The sequence below is a fragment of the Scyliorhinus canicula genome, chromosome 4, assembly GCF_902713615.1.
Source record: "Scyliorhinus canicula chromosome 4, sScyCan1.1, whole genome shotgun sequence".
Lineage (NCBI taxonomy): Eukaryota > Metazoa > Chordata > Chondrichthyes > Carcharhiniformes > Scyliorhinidae > Scyliorhinus > Scyliorhinus canicula.
In genome coordinates, this window is record NC_052149.1 from 212,985,260 (window position 1) to 213,013,066 (window position 27,807).

The 27,807-nt window shown below is 47.2% G+C and overlaps 1 protein-coding gene across 4 annotated transcripts in view; it reads left to right on the forward strand.

Moving 5' to 3' along the window:
* The first annotated feature begins 6,678 nt into the window (after positions 1–6,678).
* Positions 6,679–27,807, forward strand: part of sgcd (sarcoglycan, delta (dystrophin-associated glycoprotein)) — a 668,036-nt gene continuing 646,907 nt past the window's right edge. For 2 of the 4 annotated variants that reach the window (XM_038796038.1, XM_038796036.1), the window contains exon 1: positions 6,679–7,113. The gene's annotated coding sequence lies outside the window, so the exon portion shown is untranslated. Of the gene's footprint in view, positions 7,168–7,967; positions 8,081–27,807 lie in introns of all 4 variants that reach the window. The other 2 variants (XM_038796040.1, XM_038796037.1) reach the window with 2 other exon arrangements.

The following is a 27,807-nucleotide window of genomic DNA, read 5'->3' on the forward strand; positions in this document are numbered from 1 at the left end:
CCGGGTGCTCCGGTTTCCTCCCACAGTCCGAAGATGTGCAGGTGACGTAGATTGGCCACTCTAAATTGCCCTTAGTGTCCAAAAAGATTAGGAGGCGTTATTGGGTTAGGGGGTTAGGGTAGAAGGGAGAGCAGACCCGATGGACCGAATGGCCTCCTTCTGCACTGTATGTTCTATGTTATCTATTTTATGTTACCTATTCTGAGCACCAATTCTAAGCATTCACTTTACTTTTTGAGGTGTATAATATGGGTACATTTTCAGTGTTTTCACAGCTTTGGTCTGCTTAATATCGATATTTTAAAAATCTAGTAGTTCTGGAACACAAACACGATGTGCCTCATAATTAAAATGTACTGGAGACTGACATTAATAATTATGATTGTAAATTGATTTTGAAAAAAATCAATTCCAACTCAAGATAAGAGGATTTATTGGCATGTAACATGAAAAGATGTTTTCAGGAACTTTAGTAGATCTTTGGTTTATCAAATATGTAAATGCTTCCCAAGACCTGCAGCTGTATTGCCAGAAGCAGAAGTATGATTTAAAATGAATCAGAAGTTTTCTTTTTGCTCCAGACTTGTGGGAAAGCTCACCACAACGTAACATTGAATATACAACGTAAATGGGTTTTAAAAAATAATTGTAAGCTGCTGATCTGAGACGTAATATAAGATCTGTAGGTGGAGCTGATATGTTGAAATGAGAGTTTTTTTGTAGCTGCTTTATAAGTTCCTTTGGATGGACATTAGCATTTTCCCATTATCTTGGTGGATAGGAGATTTCAAAAAACGAATAAACAGATTTAACATAATTAGCGTATCGATTGTGATTATAATTGAACTAACCATTATCTTGAGAAAATAAACAGCTTATTTCGATATATATATAATTAAAGTAAATTTAGTACAAGCACGACCACATTCTGTAATGATGACCCCATGCAGCTAATACTGGCTTAATATGATTCTGTGATCCTGTTTACTGCAGTTTCGTCCTTTGATCACCAGGTGGCTCTGCACAGCAGTGTTTTTTTCCCCCCCAGGTTTCCCACCTACATTGTGTCAGCCATCTTGGCAGAGGTGGATTTTTAAAAGATGTTCGTTTCGAGAATGTGGGTATCACTGGCTGGACCAGGATTTATTGTCCATCCCTAATTCCTACGGAAGCTAAAGAAATTTGCATGTCTGCATCGACTCTCACAAACTTCTACAGATGTGCTATAGAGAGCATCCTATCCAGCTGCACGACAGCTTGGTATGGCAACTGCTCAGCTCAAGATCGCAGGAAACTGCAGAGTGTGCTGAACTCAGCCCAACGCATCACACAAGCTTGCCACCCGCTCACTTATTCTGCCTACACCTCCCGCTGCCTCAGGAAGGCAGACAGCATTGTCAGAGACCCCTCCCACCCAGGCATTGCCTTCTTCCAGACCCTTCCATCAGGCAGAAGGTACAGAAGTCTGAAGACCTGCACATCCAGACATAGGAACAGCTTCTTCCCCACATCTACTCGACTCCTCAACGACTCCCCCTTGGACTGATCTGTTCCCTGTAAAAACACTATTCACGAAATCCTATGCTGCTCTTGCTCATGTATTTGCCTTGTCTGGCCCCTTGTTCCGCACTGTAACCAATCACTGTTTGACGATGTACCATTTGTCAATGTACTCTGCCGATTATTCTCTTTTTGTCTACTGTGTATGTTCCCTTGGCCGCATAAAAAAACTTTTCACTGTACTTCGGTACATGTGACACTAAATCAAATCAAATCAAATTGCCCTTGAACTGAATGGCTTGCTTGGCCATTTCAGAGTTAACCACATTGCTGTGGTTCTGGAGCCACATGTAGGCCAGACCAGGTAAGGGTGGCAGATTTCCTTCCCTGATGGATATTAGTGAACCAGATGGGTTTTATGACAATCGACAATGATTTCATTGGACGTTTAATTCCAGTTTCTTATTGAATTCAAATTTCACCATCTGCCATGGTGGGATTTGAACCCTGGTCCCCAGTTGGGTTACTGCCGTCGCCTCCCCTATTTTGACCATTCTTTTCATTTTCAATTATGTTGCAGTTTAGTTTTTCTTCCGCTGCTTGCAGGCAATCATTGGCTGCTTACTCTCTGTCCTGATTGTTCTTACATGAGGCAAGAGGGCAATTATAAATCTATTATTAAAGCCTGTTTCATAGATACATAGAATCACATAGAACAACATTTGGTTCATCAAGTCTGCATCAGCATGTATGCAAATATGCATTTTTGATCACTTTAAATTTTAATTCAAACTCTTCCGACATGTCTTTGGACTCTTGCCCAATCCTCCCGTCTCCATCTTCTCTCCCCAGTATCCACTCTCCTCACCTCCCTCTATCTCTATCCTCTGGTCTCTCGGCTGTGGCTGATCACTCACCCTCCTCCATCTGAAGACTGCACTGACTTCACTTAACTGTGCAACACCTTGTGTTTTGTATACAAGCGGGTATTTTTTTTTAAAACAATGACTACCTCAGTTATGACATTAAGAGGACTCCACTCGGACCATTGTCTGTCTGAAGTATACTTCCTGGTAATCACTGCAGCAATTCAGATAAATAAAGAAACAAAGACGGGAAAGTAAAAATTGGTGACCTTCCATTTGTTCTGTGGTGACCCATTTATGAGGTTGGGAAATACTGTGCTTGTACCTACAGAGGGATTGTCACATGAACAGATTCAATTGATTGCTTCTCTTATATGTGCTCTACTTGGCTTTCTATCCAGCTTCAAGCTCCGTGACCTATGGATGAAAAGTGATTGAAATGCGATTAAATATTTGTGAGTAGTGGAAAATGGAGATACACAGAGCTGAGCAAAAGAGGTACAGACAGAGGTCCAGATGGTCAGGTATAGGGGGAAAGGCAATGGTACAAAGGGCAGAGAGAGGGAGGGAGCTGCACAGGTCACAGAGAAAGATGGGGTACAGGGGGTAAAATGAGATGGACGGGGTAGAGAGCCCGAACTACAGTGGTGCAGGGGGTGTGAGAGAATGGTTAGAGAGGGTAGAGAGAAATGGATGGAAGTACAGGGCATAAAGAGAGCGGGACAAGATTAGAGAGAAAGATCTACAAGATGTAAAAGTGGTTCAGAGGGACAGGGAGAGTGAGAGAGAAGGGGTTTCAGCACACACAGAGAGTGGCACAGAAGGAGACGGGGGAGAATGATAGTGGGGGGGGGGGGGAGGTGGGTGAGAAGGAACACAGGAAGAGGGCAGTGGGAGCGAGGGACATCAGGGGGCAGTGGAGAAGGGGACAGTGACTGGCGGGAAGGGGAAAGTTGCAGGCAGGAAGGGGAAGAATGGGAATTGGGAAGGGAGCATGTGGGTCTGACAGGGGACAGTGGGGCAGGTAAGGGGGACAGTGGGGGTAGGGAGAGGATGTTGAGGGGTGGGTAGGGGATAGCAGGAGGCAGGGAGGGATACACTGGGGGTAGGGATGGAGTAAAAGGGGGGGCAGGGAGAGTGAAGTTAGAGGGGAAAAGTCAGGGGGCAGTTGGGACAGGGAAGGGGTCAGGGAACAGTGAGGAAATGGGTAGAAGGGACAGTGAGGGGGTGGAGAGGAGGGACAGGGAGAGGGACAGTGGGGGGGGGGGGAGAGACAGTAGAGGGGGCAGGGGGAAGTGGGTGGATGGGGAGGAGGGACAGGGACAGTCATATGGAGACAGTAGAGGGGGCAGGGAGGGGGAGGAGGGACAGGGGGATGGAGACAGTGGGGGGGCACGGAGGGGGAGGAGGGACAGGGGGATGGAGACAGTAGTGGGGGGGGGGGGTAGGGAGGGGGAGGGGGGACAGGGGGATGAAGACAGTAGGGGGGATAGGGAGGGGGAGGGGGACAGGGGGATGGAGACAGTAGGGGGGATAGGGAGGGGGACAGGGGGATGGAGACAGTAGGGGGGATAGGGAGGGGGACAGGGGGATGGAGACAGTAGGGGGGGATAGGGAGGGGGAGGAGGGACGGAGATGGAGACAGTAGGGGGGATATGGAGGGGGAGGGGGACAGGGGGATGGAGACAGTAGGGGGATAGGGAGGGGGAGGGGGGACAGGGGAATGGAGACAGTAGGGGGGATAGGGAGGGGGGAGGGGGGACGGGGGATGGAGACAGTAGAGGGGGCAGGGAGAGGGAGGGGGACGGAATGGAGACAGTAGAGGGGATAGGGAGGGGGAGGGGGACAGGGGGATGGAGACAGTAGAGGGGGATAGGAATGGGGAGGGGGGACAGGGGGATGGGGGACAGGGGGATGGAGACAGTAGGGGGGAGGGGACAGGGGGATGGAGACAGTAGGGGGGGCAGGGAGGGGGAGAAGGGACAGGGGGATGGAGACAGTAGGGGGGATATGGAGGGGGAGAGGGTGGGGGGACAGGGGATGGAGACAGTAGGGGGGATAGGGAGGGGGAGGAGGGACAGGGGGATGGAGACAGTAGAGGGGGATAGGGAGGGGGGAGGGGGACAGGGGGATGGAGACAGTAGGGGTAAGGAGGGGGACAGGGGATGGAGACAGTAGAGGGGGATAGGGAGGGGGAGGGTGGACAGGGGGATGGAGACCGTAGAGGGGGATAGGGAGGGGGGAGGGGGACAGGGGGATGGAGACAGTAGAGGGGGATAGGGAGGGGGAGGGGGGACAGGGGGATGGAGACAGTAGGGGGGATAGGGAGGGAGAGGGGGACAGGGGGATGGAGACAGTAGAGGGGGATAGGGAGGGGGGGGGGGCACAGGGGGATGGAGACAGTAGGGGGATATGGAGGGCGAGGAGGGACAGGGGGATGGAGACAGTAGGGGGGATAGGGAGGGAGAGGGGGACAGGGGGATGGAGACAGTAGGGGGGGCAGGGAGGGGGAGGGTGGGCAGGGGGATGGAGACAGTAGAGGGGGATAGGGAGGGGAAGGAGGGACAGGGGGATGGAGACAGTAGAGGGGCTAGGGAGGGGGGAGGAGGGACAGGGGGAGGACGGACAGGGGGATGGAGACAGTAGAGGGGCTAGGGAGGGGGAGGAGGGACAGGGGGATGGAGACAGTAGGGAGGATAGGGAGGGGGACAGGGGGATGGAGACAGTAGGGGGGATAGGGAGGGGGAGGGGGGATGGGGGATGGAGACAGTAGGGGGGATAGGGAGGGGGAGGGGGAGGAGGGACAGGGGACGGAGACAGTAGAGGGGGATAGGGAGGGGGAGGAGGGACAGGGGGATGGAGACAGTAGAGGGGGATAGGGAGGGGGAGGAGGGACGGGGGATGGAGACAGTAGGGGGGCATAGGGAGGGAGAGGGGGGACAGGTGGATGGAGACAGTAGGGGGATAGGGAGGGGGACAGGGGGAGGGGGGGCAGGGGGATGGAGACAGTAGGGGGGAGGGGCAGGGGGATGGAGACAGTAGGGGGGATAGGGAGGGGGAGTGGGGACAGGGGGATGGAGACAGTAGGGGGGAGGGGACAGGGGATGGAGACAGTAGGGGGGATAGGGAGGGGGAGTGGGGACAGGGGGGATGGAGACAGCAGGGGAGTGGGGACAGGGGGATGGAGACAGTAGGGGGGCAGGGAGGGGGAGGAGGGACAGGGGATGGAGACAGTAGGGGGGATATGGAGGGGGTGGGGGTACAGGGGATGGAGACAGTAGGGGGGATAGGGAGGGGGAGGGGGACAGGGGGATGGAGACCGTAGGGGGGATAGGGAGGGGGAGGGGGGACAGGGGGATGGGGACAGTAGGGGGGATAGGGAGGGGGAGTGGATGGAAGAGGAGGAGGGACTGTGAGGTGGAGGAAAGGGGAGTGTGGAGAGGAGAAGGGGGGGCAATGGGGAAGGGGAGAGAGGGCAATGGGGACGGGGGGCAATGGGGACGGGGGGGAGTAATGGGGACGGGGGGAGGGCAATGGGGATGGGGGGGCAATGGGGACGGGGGGAGGGCAATGGGGACGGGGGAGGGCAATGGGGACAGGGGGGATAATGGGGACGAGGGAGGGCAATGGGGACGGGGGGGCAATGGGGACGGGGGGGAGGGGGGGCAATGGGGACGGGGGGGGGCAATGGGGACGGGGGAGGGGGGGTAATGGGGACGGGGGGAGGGGGGTAATGGGGAAGGGGAGGGAGGGCAATGGGGACGGGGGGGAGGGCAATGGGGACGGGGGGAGGCAATGGGGATAGGGGGCATTGGGGACGGGGGGGGGCATTGGGGACGGGGGTGGGGGGCAATGGGGACGGGGGGAGGGCATTGGAGACGGGGGGAGGGAGGGCAATGGGGACGGGGGGAGAAGGAAGAGGTCAGGGTGGCTACAGGGCTGATGGGAGGGATACCAGGCACCGTGAGCTGTCCAAACTTAACCAATGACAAAAGGTGCATCGCGGGCAGAGGAAAACTTCAATAAATATTCAAAACAGGCCGGGTTCAGGTGAGGAAACCGAATGGTTTCTAACTAACAGTTTGGGACAGCCTCTCTGCCTCTGCCCCTTTATCCTCTTCAGTATTTTGAGATCGCGCAGTAACTGCGCTAAAAAACCCACCACTCCCCCACAACCAGCTTTTTTTTTTCTAATTTCGGAAAGACGATTGCTGGCTTGTGCTCGGATCTCCCGCTGCTCCTTGAGAGAGAGAGAGAGAGAGGGGGGGGGGGGGGGGGAGCTGCAGGGATTTGGGGAAAGCTTCCCTCTTCTGCCGCTGGAAGCTCGCGGCGATGGTGCTCGCGGAGAGAGCTCGCGCCCAGCTCCTGGATTTGCTCTTGCCCTGGGGAGCTGCTCATTGCTGGTGATGTCTGCTGGAACCGCCTCAGCCCCAGCCAGCAGGAACAGGGGACTAGCGCCTTGGAACCCTGTGCAGCGGTGTGCGCCCCAGTCTGGCTGCAGGCTTGACTGTAGATGAATCCGGGCTGACAGAGAGAGAGGGGGGGAAAAAAAACTCCTGAATTTTTCCTCTTAGTATTTTTTTAAAAATCCTCATAGCCACTGGAGGCGTGAGATCCCAGCTAAACGGTGGCTCATGGAATTTACTGTACTGACGAGCTGGAGTCTGTGCTGCTAGCTGTCAACCCTACAATCAATTGCATACTTGAGTTGTGTGGACTGCTGTTTTTTTTTGGCCACTGTTCAGAGGTAGGTTTGAACCGTCACCGAAGCGGTGTTCCCTCAGAGCTCCGAGACTGACGTGTGAGTTTTTTTTAACACCACCTGTATGACTATGCTTATTGTCAGTAATATTTGTTTATTCCCTCTCTAGCAGTGCCATGATTGCAGTGTTTGAGGTTGAATGTGCAAAGTCAGTTGAGATTTTCTTTTTGCATTCCAGCACCACCTCTCCCCCCACCACCCACCCCGCCTCACAAAGCACTTACACCAAATTGGGACCAATTTCCATTTATGATTAACTCTCAGCCGCGAGGAAGTTATGTAGCAATGGTTTGTCTGGCAGAGGGTACTGTTCTCACATTTCCCCACCAGGTTTTTCGCATTTATTCAGCTTGGGCATTCACATGTAACACGGATAATGCAGAACAAAAATGCTTTGTATATGATTTTTCTTTTTCAATCACATAATCGTGGCACCAAGTGTTGGTGCGTGAGAGAAAGCAGGACGGAGAAATATGCAACATCTGGGATTCCTGGGATGTTCCATCGAAAACACCACACTTGAGAGGAATCTACCTGCTACAGTGCTACCAATGGGTCACTTAAGAGGATTTTCAATTAATCTCTAACGTTTTGGCTGTACAGGCGAACATTCTCTCCCCTCCAGCAAAAGGATAGTCCCTCCTAGCCTGAACTACAAAGCAGATTACCATAACTCCCCATAACTGTTGGGCATCATTGTCTGATACAACATGTTCCTTTATTGTATCCCCCAGAACCCCCCCCCCCCCCCCCCCCCCCCCCCACACACACACACACAAAGTTTAATGTAATTATACAGGGAAATTGTGCAAAGCTTTAAAACGCAATTGTGTCTATAGGTGACAGTCAAGTGGGAAAATCTTGACACTAAACATTTTGAAGACGGGTTTAATTGTTCCTAAATCGCTCAGTTTGAAGTGGCTGAAATGCTGAACTGGACCTTTTGAAACAGGTTAGATTGTGAAGTGGATGTATTTTGTTTAAGTGGCTGCATCTCATTACTCTGTCAATATAGGATAGCAATCTTTACCATCTCCCACAATTACATGTTCTGTATACTTGTTAATTAAATGACACTTACAAGCTAAGCCCCCACCCCAGTTATCATCTCTTCCCATTTTAAATGTTGATATTCACATTGCTAATGGCAAGTGTCTACATAAACCAATTATACTGTGATGTTACCCTCCTGCCAGCGGTGATGCTGCTGAACTACTTTTGTGTCCATTAGTTCTTCCACTTGTACTGCAGAGACTCCTATGCTTCAACCAATGGTACTTCTTTGCTTCCCAAATTGATGTTAAATTTGCTTCTTCATTTTCAAAATAATGCAATCTCAAAGGTATAATATATTAAAAAGGACAGACCACAATGCATTCGTATAACATCAAACTCCCATGGTGGAAAAGTAGAATCAATCTGATGGTAAGGAAAAATATCCTGACAAAGTCTGACTATAGCTCTACTTTTACACTGTTGGAGATTTATATATATTTATGATGTTCCCGGTGAGTTAAGATCAAGTTAATTTATCAGGGAAAACAAGGTTTCTAGGCAGAGAATAATTGGGCAATGTTATGGAGGTCTCATTCAGTCTCTGAATATAGGGTTATTAGATGATTTGTGACAAGGGCCCATCCATCACAATTCACTGTGTTACCCTGTAAAGTGTTATGTATAAAGTAGCTCAAATATATATATATAAAGCACCAATTTTCTATTAATCAGGAAGGATTGAGTAATAAATTCCACTGTCCAAACTTAGAATGGAAATCGCGATGTAAACTTACCAGGTCACAATTGTGCCCTTTCAACATTGTTACAGCATCTTCTCGGGAATAAGACTGGAGTTACAGATTGACAAGTTTGCACAGGAATGAGTTTTCAAGTACAGTGCTGTAGAGTTTATGTTATTGGAATAATAATTCAGAGAATGGTGACTTCAAATACAATTTTGAGAATTTGAGTTCACAGTTTTTTTAAAAAGGCGCAACAAAAATGACCATGACAATATTGGGTTGTCCTGCGCATGTGTTCTCTTGCAATATTTTTGAAGATGAACCAAGTTCAATTTAAGCAGATGACTCTCAGTGCAAACTATCCTTCCCTATCTTTCTAACTTCCACCAGCCTTACATCCATTTGAGACCTCTGTGCTCCTCTGAGTCTGGGCTTTTGGGAATCCCTGACTGCTCCATCATTAGTGGCCTAATCCCTAAATTTTGGAATTCCCTCTATAAACCTCTCTCTTCTCCTTTACCATTGTCCTTGGAGTTTTTCTCTTTGAACTAGCTTTTGCTCACCTAAACTTCCTCTTTGGCTTGGTGTTGAGTTTTGTCAACTTCTGCTCCCATTAACCTCCTCGCATATTAAGCATGCTATATAAATGCAATTTACTGTTATTGTAAACAAGTTTAAGAATATACAGTATAAGAGATAAAATCAATAGAACTACCGTTCCATGTACTAGCTTAAAACACATGTTTACAACCCACTGAGTTGAGCTTTCGAGATAATTGGGATGAAATTGCTCTTCTACCTGTCCTAACATTACGACAAAGTTATTCTTCCTCTGCCAAAGTTTTTTTTAGAAACTTTATTTTTAAACACCAGGTCACAATTGTGCCCTTTCAACATTGTTACAGCATCTTCTAAACACGAGGTCAAATGAGGTTGTCCATATTACAATGCTTGATGACTGCCTGAAGAGCCAGACGTTGTTTGGAATCTGTGCAAACCACCATCTCATCTGCTTATGCATTTGCAGCTCAGTATGGAGCTGTGCTGAAAAGCTAACACCGATTTAGGCAGTTCCTGTTCACAATACTTATTAAAAACATTTATAGCCAAACCTTCTCTGTGGAAAAATGACCATATAATCCTGAAGTGTGAAGAGAGGTTCGCAATAAAAGTTCTGAATTTGAACAATTTTGGTTGACCAGTAATTTTTCATTTCATCATGTACTGTTGAAGACATTAGGAAAGAGGCAAAGTTAATTGCTCTTCAATTTTTTAGCTGCTTTTCTTTACTATAAAATGCAGACCTGAAATGGATTGGACAGTGTGACCATTTTAAAGATGTGCTCTGACCGGCATCTCCAAATCAGATTTAACAACAATTAAAATTAGTAGTTTTGTACAAAGTATTGTTTATTTAACTCTAATCATAAAGGAAGGATGAACAAGACTGCAAAGTGTTGATGTTTAACTTGATTAAAATGACAAAGAAACCGGTCAGACTAAGATAGGGTAATGTGCTTCATGCATTTTAGTTTGTAAAGTACAAATTAGATAAATGTCGATGCTTATATTATACCTGGTCACTAGTTCACTGAGAAGATGCTACTTTTTAAATATGTATACTGTTCCTCTCCCATTCTAGCTGGTAATGCTGGCCTGACGTTGATGAAACCATCTTTTCGCTTGAAATATGCAATTATTTAACCAACCAAAGTAGCAGCAATGAAAATAGAAAATTCTAGACTGATTCATCAGGTCAGGCAGATCAGTGGAGAGAATAACAGAGGTGATATTCTAGATTTTCAGTACCGAAATGGGTAGCTCTGGTTGGGAAATTTCCTGACTCACCAAGGCCACCTTGATTTGAAAGGCCCTGTTAGACACCCCGGGAAGATGGCAGTGAGATTGTACCGGGCATGCTGATGCCAGAAACAGGTCCTCAGTGGTCGTGGAGGTGGGCAAGCACCAAGGTGAGCTGGTTCACCCTCACTCCTCACACTATCTCAGCACCCCCACCCAAGCTGTATGGTCCTTCGTTCGTACCCCGATGCCACCTCCGTAGCCACTGATCCTGGTATCCACTGTTTGTGGAGGTGAAAAAAAGTCCAACAATTTAATTTGTCACACACACTTGATAGCGAGATAAATCTCCCATTCAAGAAACTCATTCAAAGCTGTGATACCTCAAGTACTTTTTCGTAAAAACAAACTTCTATTAGAATGCCACATCAAAGACAGCTAACTCTTTAATAGCCTCTTTAAACTGTCAATCAAACTATGGACTTTGAATACCCTGCTGGGATAAATACAGCTTTTGAAACTCAACCGTGCATTCATAATGACAAAATAATATCCCTTGGGGCAATATCAACAAAGAAATCTATTGAAGCGCCATGACCAGATAGTGTGATTTTCCAACTTACAGTTGATGCCCTATTAATCAAAGCAGTCCAGCAGAGTATTTTTAAACTCTCAGAAAAGCTTAAGCCTGTTTTTTAAATTTAATTCAAAGAGCAGGAGTTTTTAAAGACTTCATGATACTTAAACAGACCTGATCCACCCTTAAAAAGTGTTTATGTCTACTCCATCAATTTGTGGCTCCCACCCTACAGGTTAATGTCCTAAGATAATCAAAATAGGGTAAGTGTGAACTCAGCACTGAGTTCAAACAACCCTGCTGAATTTGGGTTACACTCCTGCGTGAATCACGCCCCCATCTGCTTCCCCCTGCTGGCAACAAAGTGGATCTGTTGGATATAGAGGCTGGATTCCCACATACAGATTCCACCCGCCATTTCTAAGAATACTCCTTGAATGAAGGAGAAGGGAATCAGATGCGTAAACAAAAAAAACTTTTATTTATATGAATGCACTATTTACAAGGGCATGGTTAAACCTCACTGGGTCCTCTCTCTGTGTTGGTTTGCTCCTATCTGGTCGACCTTTTATGTGACATGTTTATCAGTCCCATATTTAGCGGGGGAGCTCATATTCCTCGAGCCACACAGGGAAAACAATCAATCCCACCCTGTGTCTCCTGTGCACGTTATCACATCCCACCTTATCAAAGTCTGAAGACCCCCCCAAAGAGAATGATGAGGACGAGGAAGACGAGGAGTACACAAATGAGAAGAAGTTAAAAATACCGATGATGAGAAAGGAACAGAAAAAAATGGCATAGTCCTGGTGGTTGACGGAAGGATTCAGCACATCGTGGCCTGGCAGTGAGACCAGATCAGCCGGCGTAAACCAATTCGGAGAATGGCACTTGCGGCTGGACCGTCTGAGTGGAGAGCCCTCCGCCGGTGGCTGAACAACGACATTCGAGTCAGAGACCCCAGACGTCTGTGTCTCCATATCAGAATCAGACGACCAGACATCAGGCATCTCAGTATCACGAGAAAATGACGATGGAGCAGGATGCATAGGCTTCGGACCCGGAGCAACCGGCAGGTCCGGGGTGGAGTTCCCTGAGGAGCCTCCCGAGTGGCAGACCGCTGGGCACTGAGGTGGTCTAGGTGACGCTTCATGAGCTGACCTTGAACATAGACTTGGCTTGATATAGGACTAGTTTGCGAACGACAGCCGCTGGAACCCAGCGAGGACCTTCACCAAAGTTATGGGTGTGGACCACTTTGTCATGTGCAAAGTGTCGTAGGAGATGACACCTAGTCAGGCACCACCTGTGTAAATCTTGTGTGCGATACACTTTTGTGCCAATGGGAGTAACAAATCCAACCAAGCCGGAGTTGGCGACCCATCAAAATTTCAGCCTGGGCCACCCCAGTTACAGACACTATGAAAACAGAACACCTCACTAGTAAACAAAGCCCCGTTGTTGGTAACGAGCACCAGAAAGCTGAGTGCCAGAAAGTGGTGCGCAACCGCTTGATGGTGGCATGGAGGTGATGGGCGCCATACGTTAACCTCCAGCCACTTTGAGTGCACATCCACCAAGATGAGAACATGGATCCTAAAAACGGGTCAGCGAAATCCACGTGAACGCGAGCCCATTGACATTTAGGCCACTCCCACGTGCAAAGGCGCCGCTGCCGACTACCAGCTCAGGGTCCGTGTCGATTCCTGGCCACTGGACATAACTCCTGGCCAGAAGTTTCATCTTGGAGACACGTAAACGTACAGCAGGAAGGTCTTTCAGAGCCAAAGTTTGTTCTTTCGCAGGTTCGATGTCTCTCGTGCCCCACAGCGGGATATCGTACTCGACATCAGCTTCAACATCTTGGGAGTAAAAGTCTTTACTCCCCTGGAAGCTCACATCTTTTTTTCACCATACAAAACCAAATGTCGTACCTTAGCCAGCCTCAGATCGTATTACATCCACTCGCAGATACAGGCAGCCGTCACGGGGAGAGTGTCCATCAAATTTAGCACCGAAACAGTTTTGGCGGCTGTGGGTGGATCCTCTAAAACCACGGGCAGAGGAAGATGACTCAACGCGTCCACGTTCGCTATCCATGTTCCTGGGTGGTGTTCAAAAGAATACTGGTACGTAGCCAAAAGCAGAGGCCACCTCTGGACTCGGCTGCGCGATCGGCGGCCTTGCCTTACCTTCGTGGGTTGGCCAAACAGTGGTTTGTGATCCGTAATTATAAAAAATTGGCAGCCATAAACGTACTGATGAAAATGTTTGCCTCTGAACACAACCGCCAGATCCTCTTCCTCTATGTGCACATAGTTACACTCCGCGGCTGTCAACGACCTGGAGGCAAAAGCTACTGAATGGTCAGGGATGTTACCCATCCGATAGGAGAGGATTAGTTGTGTCAAAATGAATCAGGACTCTTGATGAAACCAATGTCCGTTTCACCAATCAGAAAGCAGCCTCCTGTTCACCACCCCAAATCCAGGGCAGGTGTTTCTGTCGGAGAGAGTGGAGAGTGTTGCTAAATTCAGAATAAAACGGGCATAATAATTGATCAGGCCTAAGAAGGAGCGACGCTCTGCAGCATTGCATGGCGTGAAGGCCATCTTGATTGCTTTTACTTTGTTGGCTACTGCGTACAGGCCATCTTGGTCGATCCGGTAGCCCAGATACACCACCTCTTTAACATTCAAAATGCACTTCGCTGTACGCAGGTGGAAGCCATATTCGGATAATTTCTGCAGTACTGCTTCAAGGCCTTGTGTAGTTTAAACTGAAAGTAAGCATTGCTCATATCTAACTTAGTGAATTTAGAACTACTTGCCAGGGTGGCGTAGAGATCCTCAATTCGAGGTAGCGGGTATCGGTCTAAGCATGAAGCTGTATTGACGGTTCCTTTATAAATGGTGGTGTCATCACCAGAACCACCGGCGCCGCCAAGTCGGCAAAACGAACTGGCTGAATTATACCGAAGCTCTCCAATCGCTGCAGTACGGCCTCGATCTTATCGACAATAGCATAAGGGAGTTGTTGAACACAAAAAAAAATGGGGCTCCCTTGATTTTCCCAAAGCCTGACCCAAAAATGTTGGGGAACTCCTGCAGTATCATATATAAGACCCTGTCTCCACCTGGAGGATACTTTGCCAGGCGATCCACAAATGGTGTCGCCAATTTTGATCAGGAGGTTGGAGCCGTCCCCCTGTCCCACAATGAAGAAAGGCGTGAGGACCGATGCTCGTAAACCACCGGGACGAGCATGAAGCCTGCAATAGTCAAACACCTCCCTGTATACATGGTGCAGCACCACTGAGACGGCAGCACCTGTATCCAACTCCATTTGAATTAAACATCCATGGACCTGCACACATATACGAATACGAGCTACCCGTGGCGCAGCCACATAGTTCAGCTGCATTTCCGACTCGTCTCCAGTGTTGTTTAAATGTATCGGGGGATGGGGGGGTGGCGACGCCGGACAACCTTTACCTTGAAGCTTCTTTTGTGTGTCAAGATTAGGGTTGGCAAATACCGCAGACCAGGTGGTCACTGAACATATCCGCCAACACAGCATCAAGTTCGCAGTATTCTCCAGGAGGGGCAAAGTCATGAAGAAGCGGCGTAGTCGGCAGAGTTGCACGTTGACAGTTGCAGTTTATCCTTGTCGCCAATTTAATAAAGGCAATCCCCTCCCCTCCAGACGAGAAAACAAAAGAAGACGTTTATTTATAAGAACATATTATTGACAAGGGTGCTGGCTGACCTTCACCAGGCCCTCTCTCTGTGTCAGTCACTTCCTATCTGGTCGACCGTTTATACAACAAGGTTATCAGCCCGATTGTTAGCCGAGGAGCTCATACCCCTCAGGCAATATGGGGAAAATAGCCCACTGTGTCCTATGCCAGTTATTACAACGCCGATAAAATCTGGGCCAAAGCTTCAGGACGATGATCTTTCTTAAGAACACCAGGGAACTGTGTTTCTGTCTCCACAAAGGCTGCCTCATCTGCTCAGCATTTCCAGCATTTTCTGTTTTTAGTCCACATTTCCAGCATCCACAGTATTTTGCTTTTGTTTTAGCTGACAACTGTGTCCATTATGAGGTGTTTATTTCTAAAAATAATCCAAAAGCTGTCCAGGACATTGTAGAGTGTCTATAGGGACGAACAGTGCCCCAATTTCAAATACGAAAGTGTAAGGACCTTCTTGCCCATATGACAAATGCATTCAGGGTTCTGCCATTGCAAAACATGAGCACTCAGTTATGTGCTGAATTTGCAACCGGCTTATATCGTATTATTATTAAAATGTTCTGCTTGTTTCCAACTCTATTAGCCATTTCCTGCCTGCAATACCACAGGAAAGCTCAGTGGACTCAATGGTAACATTTGTTAGACCTTTGAATCTGAGATTGAGGGCTGGATGGGGGGAGTATGGAGGCAGGGTGGCGGGAGAAATCCGTGAACCTGACCAGTTTGCATGCACCACCCTATCTCTGTGCCGTTTGCCCGGAGGCAGGATGGAGGTGGCAGGGCTAAGTGCCTGCAAGTGGTGGGTAGTCAATTTAGGCTCATCATCAGCCTACCAATGGCAAGCAAAAGGCATGCTTGCTCTAAGTTGTTGGATGCACCAAGGAACAGCCAAGTTGCCTGGAGGTGGCCTGTGTTAGGGTGTATATCTGCTGCAGTAATATTTGGAAAAAATCCTGGTTTAAAACTCAGACTGTGGCGGCAAAAGATGCAAATAAGTTGTCGTAAACGTGAGATCAGCATTCTATCAAGCCATACTTATGTTTACAAGGAGAGTCTTAATGGGAGTTTGTTATGTTTTCTGGGGAGTAGATGATTAGATAGGTCATGGGATTTGAGTGGAATAATGAGGATGTAAGGAATGGGAACATTGATACATTCTGCGCTCAGTGTTTTGCCCATAGTCTTCAAATTTCAGACTTTGACGTATGCTGATGATTTATAGCCTGGACCAAGGCTACTGTACTTTCCTGCCACTGCTCTTCGATGCTGCTTCATAATTATAAAATACTTACTTTGAATATTAAATTGATATAAACCTCAGGGTAAAATGGAAGCTTGAGTTCTTTTATCTGGAGATGTTTAAAGGGATTCAACACTCTACATTTATAGTAATGAATCTACCTCGACAGTGAATAAGTGATAATGATGTGGATTCTGCTGCCTACCAGAGTGGTGGAAAAGGGAGATGATGATATTTCGAAAGGAAATTAGATGTGAACTTGAGAGAGATAAATTTACTGGAATACATGGACAGACCACGGAAATGGGACTGATTGGATTTCTCCACAGAGATCCAGCATCAACATCCCAGGCTGAATGGGCTCCATCTTTCCCCATATGACTTTATAACATAGAGTGGCAGAAAATGATAGTAGGTTTGGCAAACACTGCAAACTACTGAAGCTTCGCCAGAATCCCTGACATTTAAACAAGAAACCTTGAAAAATAATGGTGTACCAGAGAACAAAGAACAATAGAGCACAGGACCAGGCCCTTCGGCCCTCCAAGCCTCTGCCAATCATGGTACCTGCCTCAACTAAAACTGTATGGACTTATGGAGTCCATATCCTTCCATTCCCTCCCTATTCATATATTTGTCTAGATGTCCCTTAAATGCCACTTTCGTAGCTGCTCCCACCACCTCCCCAGGCAGTGTGTTCCGTATATTTACCACCCTTTGTGTTAAAAACTTGCCTCGCACATCATTTCTAAACTTTTCCCCATCCACTTTAAACCTATGTCCCGTCGCACTAGACTCTCCTACCCTAGGCAAGAGCATCTGACTACCCACTCTGTCCATGCCACTCGTAATCTTGTAGACCTCTATCATGTCGCATCTCAACCTCTAGCGTTCCAGTGAGAATAGACCAAGTTTATCTAACCTCTCTGAGCATGGATGAGGTAGCTCTTGCAGATAGATGTACAGGTTGAGTCCCTTAAATCTGGCTACATTAAAATTGGTGGTGTCTAAAAACTGTATATTTTTTTCCTGCACTCCAGTGACCCCACCTGAATCAGGTGTTTGAATTCACCCTGAATGAACAACAATATTTAGGGCTGAATTCTCCAATTTTGAGGCTAAGTGCCAACGCCAGTGTGGGAACGGTGGCGTTTTACAATGCCAAACTTGGCACCGAACCCTCACCGATCCTGGGACTGGGGAGGGGTTAGTAGCCATGCTGGGTAAAACACCCGGCTCCCATGACAGAAACGGCTGGAGAATGGGCCGTGGCCCCGCATGCGCACGACGATGACATGCAGCGGTTGCACCGTAATATATGGTGCCAGCCGTGCACGGACCCGACCTGCCAAATACTGCCTTCCTGGCTACCCCCCAACAATCCCCCCAAATCTCGCTGGAGCCACCATAATGGGCTCCTGAACGCTGGGACCACATGTCTCCCGTGCGGTTGGGAACTCGGCCCATTAGGGCCGGTGAATCGGGTTAGGGCCTTCCGATGACACGCCAAAGCCATTCCAATGGCGTGCACCGCGATGATGCCATTTTGGAGGTGGCGGAGAGTGGAAGACTGGCATCAAACTGCTGCCACCCCCGATCTGGCCATTGGAAGGGATTCTCTGCCCGATCGCCAATTACGATATTTTAGGGAGTTAGGTTGGAAGCTAAAGAGCTGGATGAGCAGAGTAGTAATCTCAGGATTTCGACCGGTGCCATGCACAAATGAGTCAAGGAACAGAGAGCGAGTGCAGCTGAACACGTGACTACAGGGCTGGTGCAGGAGGGAAGGCTTTAGATATGTAAATCATTGGGATGCCTTCTGGGGAAGGTGGGACCTGTATATGAAGGACGGGTTGCACCTAAACTGGAGGGGCACTAATATCCTGGGCGGGAGGTTTGCTAGAGCTCTTTGGGAGGGTTTAAACTAGTTTGGCAGGGGGATGCGAACCAGAGCTACGGATCAGTGGATAGGGTATCTGTTGAACAGGCAGAAATAGTATGCAGTGAGTCTGTGAGGAAGGATCAACAGTTGATAGGGAAAAGTTGCACTCAGGGTTAAAGTGTGTCTCTTACAATGCAAGGAGTGTCAGGAATAAGGGAGATGTGCTTAGAGCATGGAACAGTACTTGGAACTATGATGTTGTGGCCATTACGGAGAAATGGATTTCACAGGGGCAGGAATGGTTGTTAAATGTTCCGGGGATTAGATGTTTTAAGAATAATAGGGAGGGAGGTAAAAGAGGAGGGAGAGTGGCACTGTTAATTTGGGAGTTCATCATAGCTACAGAAAAGGAGGTAGTCGAGGAGGGGTTGTGTACTGAGTCATTATGGGTGAAAGTCAGAAACAAGAAAGGAGCAGTCAGTTTATTGGGAGTTTTCTATAGACTCCCCAAAAGCAGCAGAGAAATGGAAGAACAGATTGGGCGGCAGATCTTGGAAAGGTGCAGAAGTAACAAGAGTTGTTGTATTGGGTGACTTCAACTTCCCTAATATTGAATTGAACCTCCTCAGTGCAAATGGTTTGGATGGAGCAGATTTTGTCAGGTGTGTCCACAAAGGATTCCTGACTTAATATGTAGATAGGCCGACTATGGAGAAGGCCATATTGGATTTGGTGTGTGGCAACAAATCAGGCCAGGTATCAGATGTCTCGGTGGGAGAACATTTCGGTGACAGTGAACACAACTCTTTGACCTTTATCATAGTCATGGAGCGGGATAGGAATAGGTAGTATGGGAAGGTATTTAATTGGGAGGCAGCACGGTGGCACGGTGGGTTAGCACTGCAGCTTCACGGTGCCGAGGTCCCAGGTTCGATCCCGGCTCTGGGTCACTGTCCGTGTGGAGTTTGCACATTCTCCCCGTGTTTGCGTGGGTTTCGCCCCCACAACCCAAAGATGTGCAGGCTAGGTGGATTGGCCACGCTAAATTGTCCCTTCATTGGAAAAATGAATTGGGTACTCTAAATTTATTTTTTGAAAAGGTATTTAATTGGGGGAGGGCAAAGTATACTGCTATTAGACAGGAGCTGAGAAGCATAAATTGGGAACAGTTGTTCTCAGGGAAATGCACAACAGTAATGTCGGGGTTGTTTCAGAAGCACTTGCTGCGAGTGCTGGATAGTTCTGTCCCACTGAGAAAGGAAGGAATGGTAAGGTGAAGGAGCCTTGGATGACAAGAGAAGTGGAGCTTCTAGTCAAGAGGAAGAAGGAAGCTTACGTAAGGGTGAGGAAGCAAGGGCCTGGCACGGCTCTAGATCGTTACAAAGTAACCATGAAGGAACTCAAAAGTGGACTTAGGAGAGCTAGAAGGGGGCATGAAAAAGCCCTGGCAGGAATGATTAGGGAAAACCACAAGCCGTTGTACACTTATGTGAGAAATAAGATGATGACCAGAGTGAGAGTAGGGTCGATCAGGGATAGTGGAGGGAATTTGTGCCTAGAATCTGAGGAGATAGGGGAGGCCCTAAATGAATATTTTGCTTCAGTATTCACTGGAGAGAGGGACCTTGTTGCTCATGAGAACAGTGTGAACGTGAACCAGGTTAATAGACTCAAACAGTTTGATATTAAGAAGGAGGATTTGCTGGAAATTTTAAAAAGCATCAGGATAGATAAGTCCCCTGGGCCAGATGGGATATACCCAAGGCTACTATGGGAAGCGAGAGAAGAGATAGCTGCGCCATTGGCGATGATCTTTGTGTCCTCACTCTCCACTGGAGTAGTACCGGATGATTGAAGGGAGGCAATGTTGATCCCCTGTTTAAGAAAGGGAATAGGGAAATCTCTGGCAATTACTGACCAGTCAGTCTTATGTCTGTGGTGAGCAAAATATTGGAAAGGATTCTGAGAGAGAGGATTTATGATTATTTAGAAAAACATAGTTTGATTAAAGATAGTCAGCATGGCTTTGTGAGGGGCAGGTCATGCCTCACAAGCCACATTGAATTCTTTGCGGATGTGATGAGACACATTGATGAAGGTCAGGCAGTGGAAGTAGTGTATATGGATTTCAGTAAGGCATTTGATATGGTTCCCATGGTAGGCTCATTCAGAAAGTTAGGGAGAATGGGATACAGGGAAATTTGGCTGTCTGGATACTGAATTGGCTGGCTGAAAGAAGCCAGTGAATGGTAGTGGATGGAAAGTATTCCACCTGGAGGTCAGTGACCAGTGGTATCCCACTGGAACCTCTGCTCTTTGTGGTTTTTATAAATGACTTGGATGAAGAAGTGGAAGTGTGGGTTAGTAAGTTTGCCGATGACATGAAGGTTGGTGGAGTTGTAGATAGTGCCGAGGGGTGTTGCAGGTTACAACTAGGACATTGACAGGATGCAGAGCTGGGCTGAGAAGTGGCAGATGGAGTTCAACTTAGATAAATGTTAAGTGATTCATTTTGGAAGATCGAATTTGAATGCTGAATTCAGGGTTAAAGGCAAGATTCTTGGAAGTGTGGAGGAACAGAGGGATCTTGGGGTCCCCGTACATAGTTCCTTCAAAGTTGCCACCCGGGTTGATAGGGTTGTTAAGAAGGCGTATGGTGTGTTGGCTTTCATTAACAGGGGGATTGAGTTTAACAGCCGCGAGGTTTTGCTGCAGGTTTATAAAACCCTCGTTAGACCACACTTGGAATATTGTGTCCAGTTCAGGTCGCCTCATTATAGGAAGGATGTGGATGCTTTGGAGAGGGTGCATAGGAGATTTACCAGGAAGCTGCCTGGAGTGGAGGGCACGTCTTATGAAGAAAGGTTGAGGGAGCTAGGGTTTTTCTCACTGGAGCGAAGAAGGAAGAGAGGTGACATGATAGAGTTATACAAGGTGGTGAGAGGCATGGATAGAGTGGATAGCCAGAGACTTTTCCCCAGGGCTGAAATGGCTATCACGAGGGGACATAATTTTAAGGTGATTGGAGGAAGGTATAGGGAATATGTCAGAGGTAGGTTACTTACACAGAGTGGTGGGTGCATGGAATGCACTGCCAGCGGAGGTGGTGGAGTCAGAGTCATTAGGGACATTTAAGTAACTCTTGGACAGGCACATGGACAGCAGTAAATTGAAGGGGTGTGGATTAGGTTGATCTTAGATTAGGATAAATGGTTAGCAGAACATTGTGGGCCGAAGGGCCTGTACTGTGCTGTACTGTTCTATGTCCTATGGAACTGGAGCATGAATAAAAAATAAATAGTTTTCCGTCACAACTACATGATAAGTCTGATTGATTTTTTTTCTCATTTTAAACAGGGTGTGCTGATGTTGGAAAGTGGGGGTGGTATGAAAGAATTATTCAATCTAATGCTTGAGAAGTGAATTAATATAAGCAGCGACATGGTCATTAATCTAAAGTGCTTTGCAATCATATTGGTTGGTATTCCTGTGACCCCTACCCAATTAATTAAGGTGATCCAATTTAATTTAAGGTGTTCTGAATTTTCTCCGAAAACTGGCAAGTTCCAAAATCCGGCATGGTGTCTGTGCTGAGGTGACAGATTTGAGATATGCTACCTGTATAGACAATGGCAAGAACCACCAAAAACCCATTGATATAGTTATCTCTATTAGAGTCATCGAGTTGTACAGCACAGAAAAGGCCCTTCAGCTCATTGCATCTGTGCTGGCAAAAGCAACCACCTCGTCATTCTAATCCCATTTTCCAGCACTTGGCTAATAGCCTTGTATGCTTTGGCATTGCAAGTGCAAATCTAAATACTTATCAAATGCTATGTATGTCTCTGCCTCTACACCCTACCAGACAGTGAGTTCCAGAACTTCTCCACCCTCAGGCTAAAAGATTTTTCCCTCACATTCCCTCTGACCTCCCTGCCCCTTGCCTTATATCTCTGCCCCCTGGTGATTGACCCCTCCACCAAGGGGAAAAGCTTCTTCCTGTCCACTCTATTTATGCCCCTCATAATTTTATACAGCTCAATCATGACCCCCTCAGTCTCCTCTGCTCAAAGGAAAACAACCCCAGTCTATCCAACCTCCCTTTTTTAGCTAAAACTCTCCGGCTCAGACAACATCCTGGTTAATCTCTTCTGCACACTTTCAAGTGTTAAGTGTTATCACATCCCTCCTATAATATGGATTAATGTGGTATATGTGTGGGGAGGATTTGTGCGTGGGGAGTATTTGTGTGTGTGTGGAGTATGTGTGTGTGTGGAGTATGTGTGTGTGGAGTATGCATGTGTGTGGAGTATGTGTGTGTGGAGTATGTGTGTGAGGAGTATGTGTGTGTGGAGTATGTGTGTGGAGTATATGTGTGTGGAGTATGTGTGTGAGAAGTGTATGAGTTTGTGTGAGGAGTATGTATGTGTGAGGAGTATGTATGTGTGTGGAGTATGTATGTGTGGAGTATGTGTGTGGAGTATGTGTGTGTGGAGTATGTGTGTGTGAGGAGTATGTATGTGTGTGGATTATGTGTGAGGAGTGTGTGTGTGAGGAGTATGTATGTGTGGAGTATGTATGTGTGTGGAGTATGTGTGTGTGTGTGTGGAGTATGTGTGTGTGTGGAGTATGTGTGTATGTGGAGTATGTGTGTGTGTGGAGTATGTGATGTGTGTGTGTGGAGTATGTGTGTGTGTGTGGAGTATGTGTGTGTGTGGAGTATGTGTGTGAGGAGTATGTATGTGTGTGGAGTATGTGTGAGGAGTGTGTGTGTATGGAGTATGTGTGTGTGTGGAGTATGTGTGTGTGTGGAGTATGTGTGTGTGTGGAGTATGTATGCGTGGAGTATGTGTGTGGAGTATGTATGTGTGGAGTATGTGTGTGTGTGGAGTATGTGTGTGTGTGGAGTATGTGTGTGTGTGGAGTATGTGTGAGTGTGAAGTATGTGTGTGACGAGTATGTATGCGTGGAGTATGTGTGTGAGGAGCATGTATGTGTGTGGAGTATGTGTGAGGAATATGTATGTGTGTGGAGTATGTGTGTGTGTGGAGTATGTGTGTGTGTGGAGTATGTGTGTGTGTGTGTGTGGAGTTTGTGTGTGTGGAGTATGTGTTCGTGGAGCATGTATGTTTGGGGAGTATGCGTGTGTGGGGAGTATGTGTGTGTGGAGTATGTGTGTGTATGTAGTATGTGTGTGAGTGTCTATGGCAGGAATTTTCTGACTCTGTCATGGTGGAACCTTAACTCAGTGGAGTAGGATGATCTCGGCAGTGGATGGGGCTGAAAAATCATGCCGTGTGTGTATGGAGTGTGTGTGTAATGTGTGTGTGGAATGTACATGTGCATGCCTGTGTGTGTAGTGTGTAGGTATGTGTGTGTAGTGTGTGGAATATGTGTGTGGAGTGTATGTGTGTGTGTAGTGTGTGCAGGTATGTGTGTGCAGGTATGTGTGTGCAGGTATGTGTGTGTAGTTTGTGTGTGTGTGGAATGTGTGTGTGTAGTGTGTGTGTGAAGTGTATGAGTTTGTGTCTATGTGTGTGTGTGGGGTGTCTGTGTGGAGTGTTTGTGTCATAATCCACTGCACGTGACTGACGGGGTGCGTATGATTGTATGGAATAACAGAGCTTACTCCAAATAAAGAACGCATGCGCTGTGGCCATTTGCACCCTCCCTAGCACACTGCTAGCACACTCCGCAGGAGCCCCAGCTGTCTTCAAGCCTTGCCTGCCCACCACACTCCTGTTCCCATCCATCCTGCCCCAGGTTGTCACAATCTGTGTGTCACACCCAGGACCCACATCACACTGAAACTACGCTCCCAGCAGACAAATACTTCCCTGGCTCACCCCATCTGTAGAATCTGTCCGCTCACAAGCCTCTAAGCATGGAGGCGATTGGTGGCACACCTTAACCCTCTCCACTGCACAACCAGGTGCCACCCTGCTGGTGGGATAACACACGGCCCACCCAATAAGGACACCCAATAAGGACACCCATTGGGGAAACAGGACAGAGCCTATCGCTGACATGATTGGGGCAGCCACCGGTACTCCTGTTGACAGGGATGGATGGTGAGGTAAGTGCAGTGAAATCACACACTTGAGTGATTGAAATGCACTTAGTGCTTGGAATGCATTTATCCCTCTTTGATGTGGTCAATGTTTACAAATATTGGAGCTTCACTACTTATGACACTGAACCATGAAATAATATGAATGGATCAAAGCCGCAGATGGTTTGTAGAAGCTGTCAATCACAGACCACTACTAGAAAGCTCTGAATGGCTTGCAGCTACTGGATCTGTGAGAACCAGATGCAGGCAACAGCTGCTCTCCTTCCCTGAATGGACACATGGAGCGGAAAGGTATTACAGCTATAATGTTTCCACTGGGGCCCTGTCCAGAATGTTCTCTAGCTTCCAGACAGGGGTCTCTTTTCTGGGAGGGGTGAGGGGTGTGGAGGGGGGCGGGGCTGTGTCTTGGGGGGGGTGTCTGTGGAGGGGGATCTTTTAGGCAGGGGGTTCCGGTGGGGGGGGGGGGGGGGGGGGGGGGAATCTTCGTATTACAGGGGTCTCTAAGGGGGGTCCCCTATTACAGGGGTCTATGTGGAGGATCGCCCTATTAAAGGGGTCCCAGTGGGGAGGGGGGGGGGAGCGTCACCCTACTCCAGGGGAACCTGAGGTGGTCTCCCTGTTACAGGGTTCCTGTGAGGGTCCCCCTACTACAGGGGTCCCCTATGAGGAACCGTTGCTTTCCGAAGGTTCACTTTCAAGAAAGCCAATCTGACTTAGGAGGCTGTGACGGTAGGTATGTGTATGTCCAAAGCTGTTGGGGCACTTGACAATGGTTTGTTGGTTTCCTGCTCGAAACAAGCATAGAATGTATTGAGTTCATCTGGGAGGAGTGCTCTTGCCAGAGATCCTACTCAGCTTTGCTTTGTCGCTTGTTATATTGTTTAAGCCTTGCCACAACCGATGAAAGTCCGTGTCGTTAGGGGCTGGTAAATCGCTGGCTTTTAAAGCAGACCAAGGCAGGCCAGCAGCACGGTTCAATTCCCGTACCAACCTCCCCGAACAGGCGGCGGAATGTGGCGACTAGGGGCTTTTCACAGTAACTTCATTGAAGCCCACTTCTGACAATAAGCAATTTTCATTTCATGTGGCTCTAGCTTAGTCCAGATGAATGGGTTTAAGAGAGCCCTGATGTCGCTTTGCTTTATGTATTCTTGTGTACGAATAGAACTGATCTCGCTGAACAGTGCTTGCGTACAGGATTTTGAGAGGGGGAAGATTCAATGGAATTATTTTTAATTTATCAAAAAAAAAGCTTGCAGCAAAGATGAGGAAGGAAATGTTGACTGCTGAAGGTAAAATTTGTAGCACTTTAACCCAATGGCGCACAACTTACATAATCTTACATCAATTTAGCAGGAGATGAATGGGTTTTACTAAAATGAAGCTTTTGTCAATGCGAATGTCGCTCTGAAAAGTGTTCCAGAGAAAAAATGATAATGCACTGCTCATGACAAAAGCTATTTTAAAGTGAGTTTGATTTACCACTATCATTAGGAATTCAAACTGTACATAGTGTTATCGAGTGAATGTCCTATAGACCCAAAAACATTTTCATCTTCCTCTTGTTGTAGTTGTTGCTGGAAGGCAAAGTTGTTTTTGGAACATTTTGCATCTGTGCTGCTGAACCAATTTCTGCAATGTGCATTGCGGCAGCCTTTAATGTCCTGATGAATAGGTGCAACTTTTCTCTACTTCGGAACGGAGAGCAATAACTGACCAAACTCTGCTTTTCAAAAATGAATGGAGCTTCAAATCCTCAGGGTAGAAACAGTGGGCTTATAGAGGGGTTAGGACGAGTTAGGTGGTATTCATTATGTATCTTGCTTTGCTTGTGCTGTTTGTTTTTTTCTTGTTTCCTGCTTGTACTTTGGTGACCAGCTCTGCTTGCCTCTGACCATCTGCCCATGTTACTGCAGTTACAAGCTAGTCTTGTCTCTGCCTTGGGTGAAAAAGTTAGTTGTCAAGGTATCCATAGCCCGGAGCACTGGCAGTGTCATGACTTCAATGGGAGCGGCTCCAGCCATGCGCCACTTGGAAAGGAACAGGCTTCACAAAAATGATGTGGAGATGCCGGCGTTGGACTGGGGTGAGCACAGTAAGAAGTCTTACAACACCAGGTTAAAGTCCAACAGGTTTGTTTCAAACACTAGCTTTCAGAGCATTGCTCCTTCTCATTCATCTGAGGAAGGAGCAGTACTCCGAAAGCTAGTGTTTGAAACAAACATGTTGGACTTTAACCTGGTGTAAGACTTCTTACTGTGTTCACAAAAATGAGCAGATCTACTGACCACTCCTGTGTTCTTTGTTTGGGCCAGAAAAATAACACTGCCCAGCATACTGACAGGTGCCCAACAATTAAATTGTGTCAAATAAACAAGGTTGGGTAGGAAGACTTGGATTGTGGGCCTGCTCTGGATCTTCATCATATGTCGTGTCCGAAGTTCATCAAGGTGCATGGGAATCTGTTTGCAATTAGAATGCGGAGTGTAGAGTACAGTTTGGAAGAGAAGAGGTGATTAAAAGAATATTGACCTTTAATCACTGCTGAAGTATGAAATTACATTGGTGTATACATATGCTTATAAATTGATCTTGCACCATGTAATTATATTTGAAGGAAAGAGTGACTGAGAGCTTCAGGAGTTTTAGTAAGGTCGCCCAACAAACCACAGAGCTGACACTCAACCAGCCGTTTCTGGCTGTACATGTGACAGTATCATCTCCTGTACATGTATAGCACGGACCAGGTAAAATGAAATGCTTCACACACGTTCAGTACGACATTGCTTATGAATGTGCGTGTTCACTCCAGTATAGGTACAGCACACACCAAATGAAAAGCACTGTTTAAATCACATTTAGTAGCTGGTGTTTGTTTCAGTGCCAGCTCCTTTAAATAAATGGTCCATACCAGGCAAAAGGGAGTGTTTCACTAAGATGTGATGCTGTATTTACTAATTGACTTAAGTTCACCTGCCTTGAAATAGTGTTGAAGAAGTAAGGAATTAATTGGAGTGTCATGTATTAATGCCTTATGTTAATTTTTGCTGGTAACTTTTCAAATCGACATGAAACAACATTATTTTACAATTACCTCTCCGACAGCTCCATTTTATACAAGCTGTATGTCGGATATGGTGCGTGACCACCAGAGGCAGAACAAGCTGTCTTGGTGATGGAGGAGATGGCATTCTGTCCCCTTGCATCTCCTATGAAGCCATCTCGTCAGAAAATGGCATTTATGTCTTCCTGAATGGTGTATGCCTTTTGTAGTAATGATGCACACGTTCTGTATTATGCATTGTGTACCTTTGCCCTGTAATATTAGGCATCCCAAATGAGCCATAACCATCTTTTTACACAGGAAGACCAATAGCAGCTATTTTAAAAAAATAGGCACTTCCAGATAAGGTATTATTATGGAAGTATGATGAAGGTTTATGTCAATGATATTTCTAAAAATAACTTCATAGATTCAACAATTAACGAAAAAACAAGATTATCTGTGGACTATCGAATCAGAGGTCGCATTTTCCCCTCAATTTCATGTGAATATTGATACTTAGCATTTCAGTGTCTGGTTGAGAACTATCTCCATGTTTAGTTTCCTA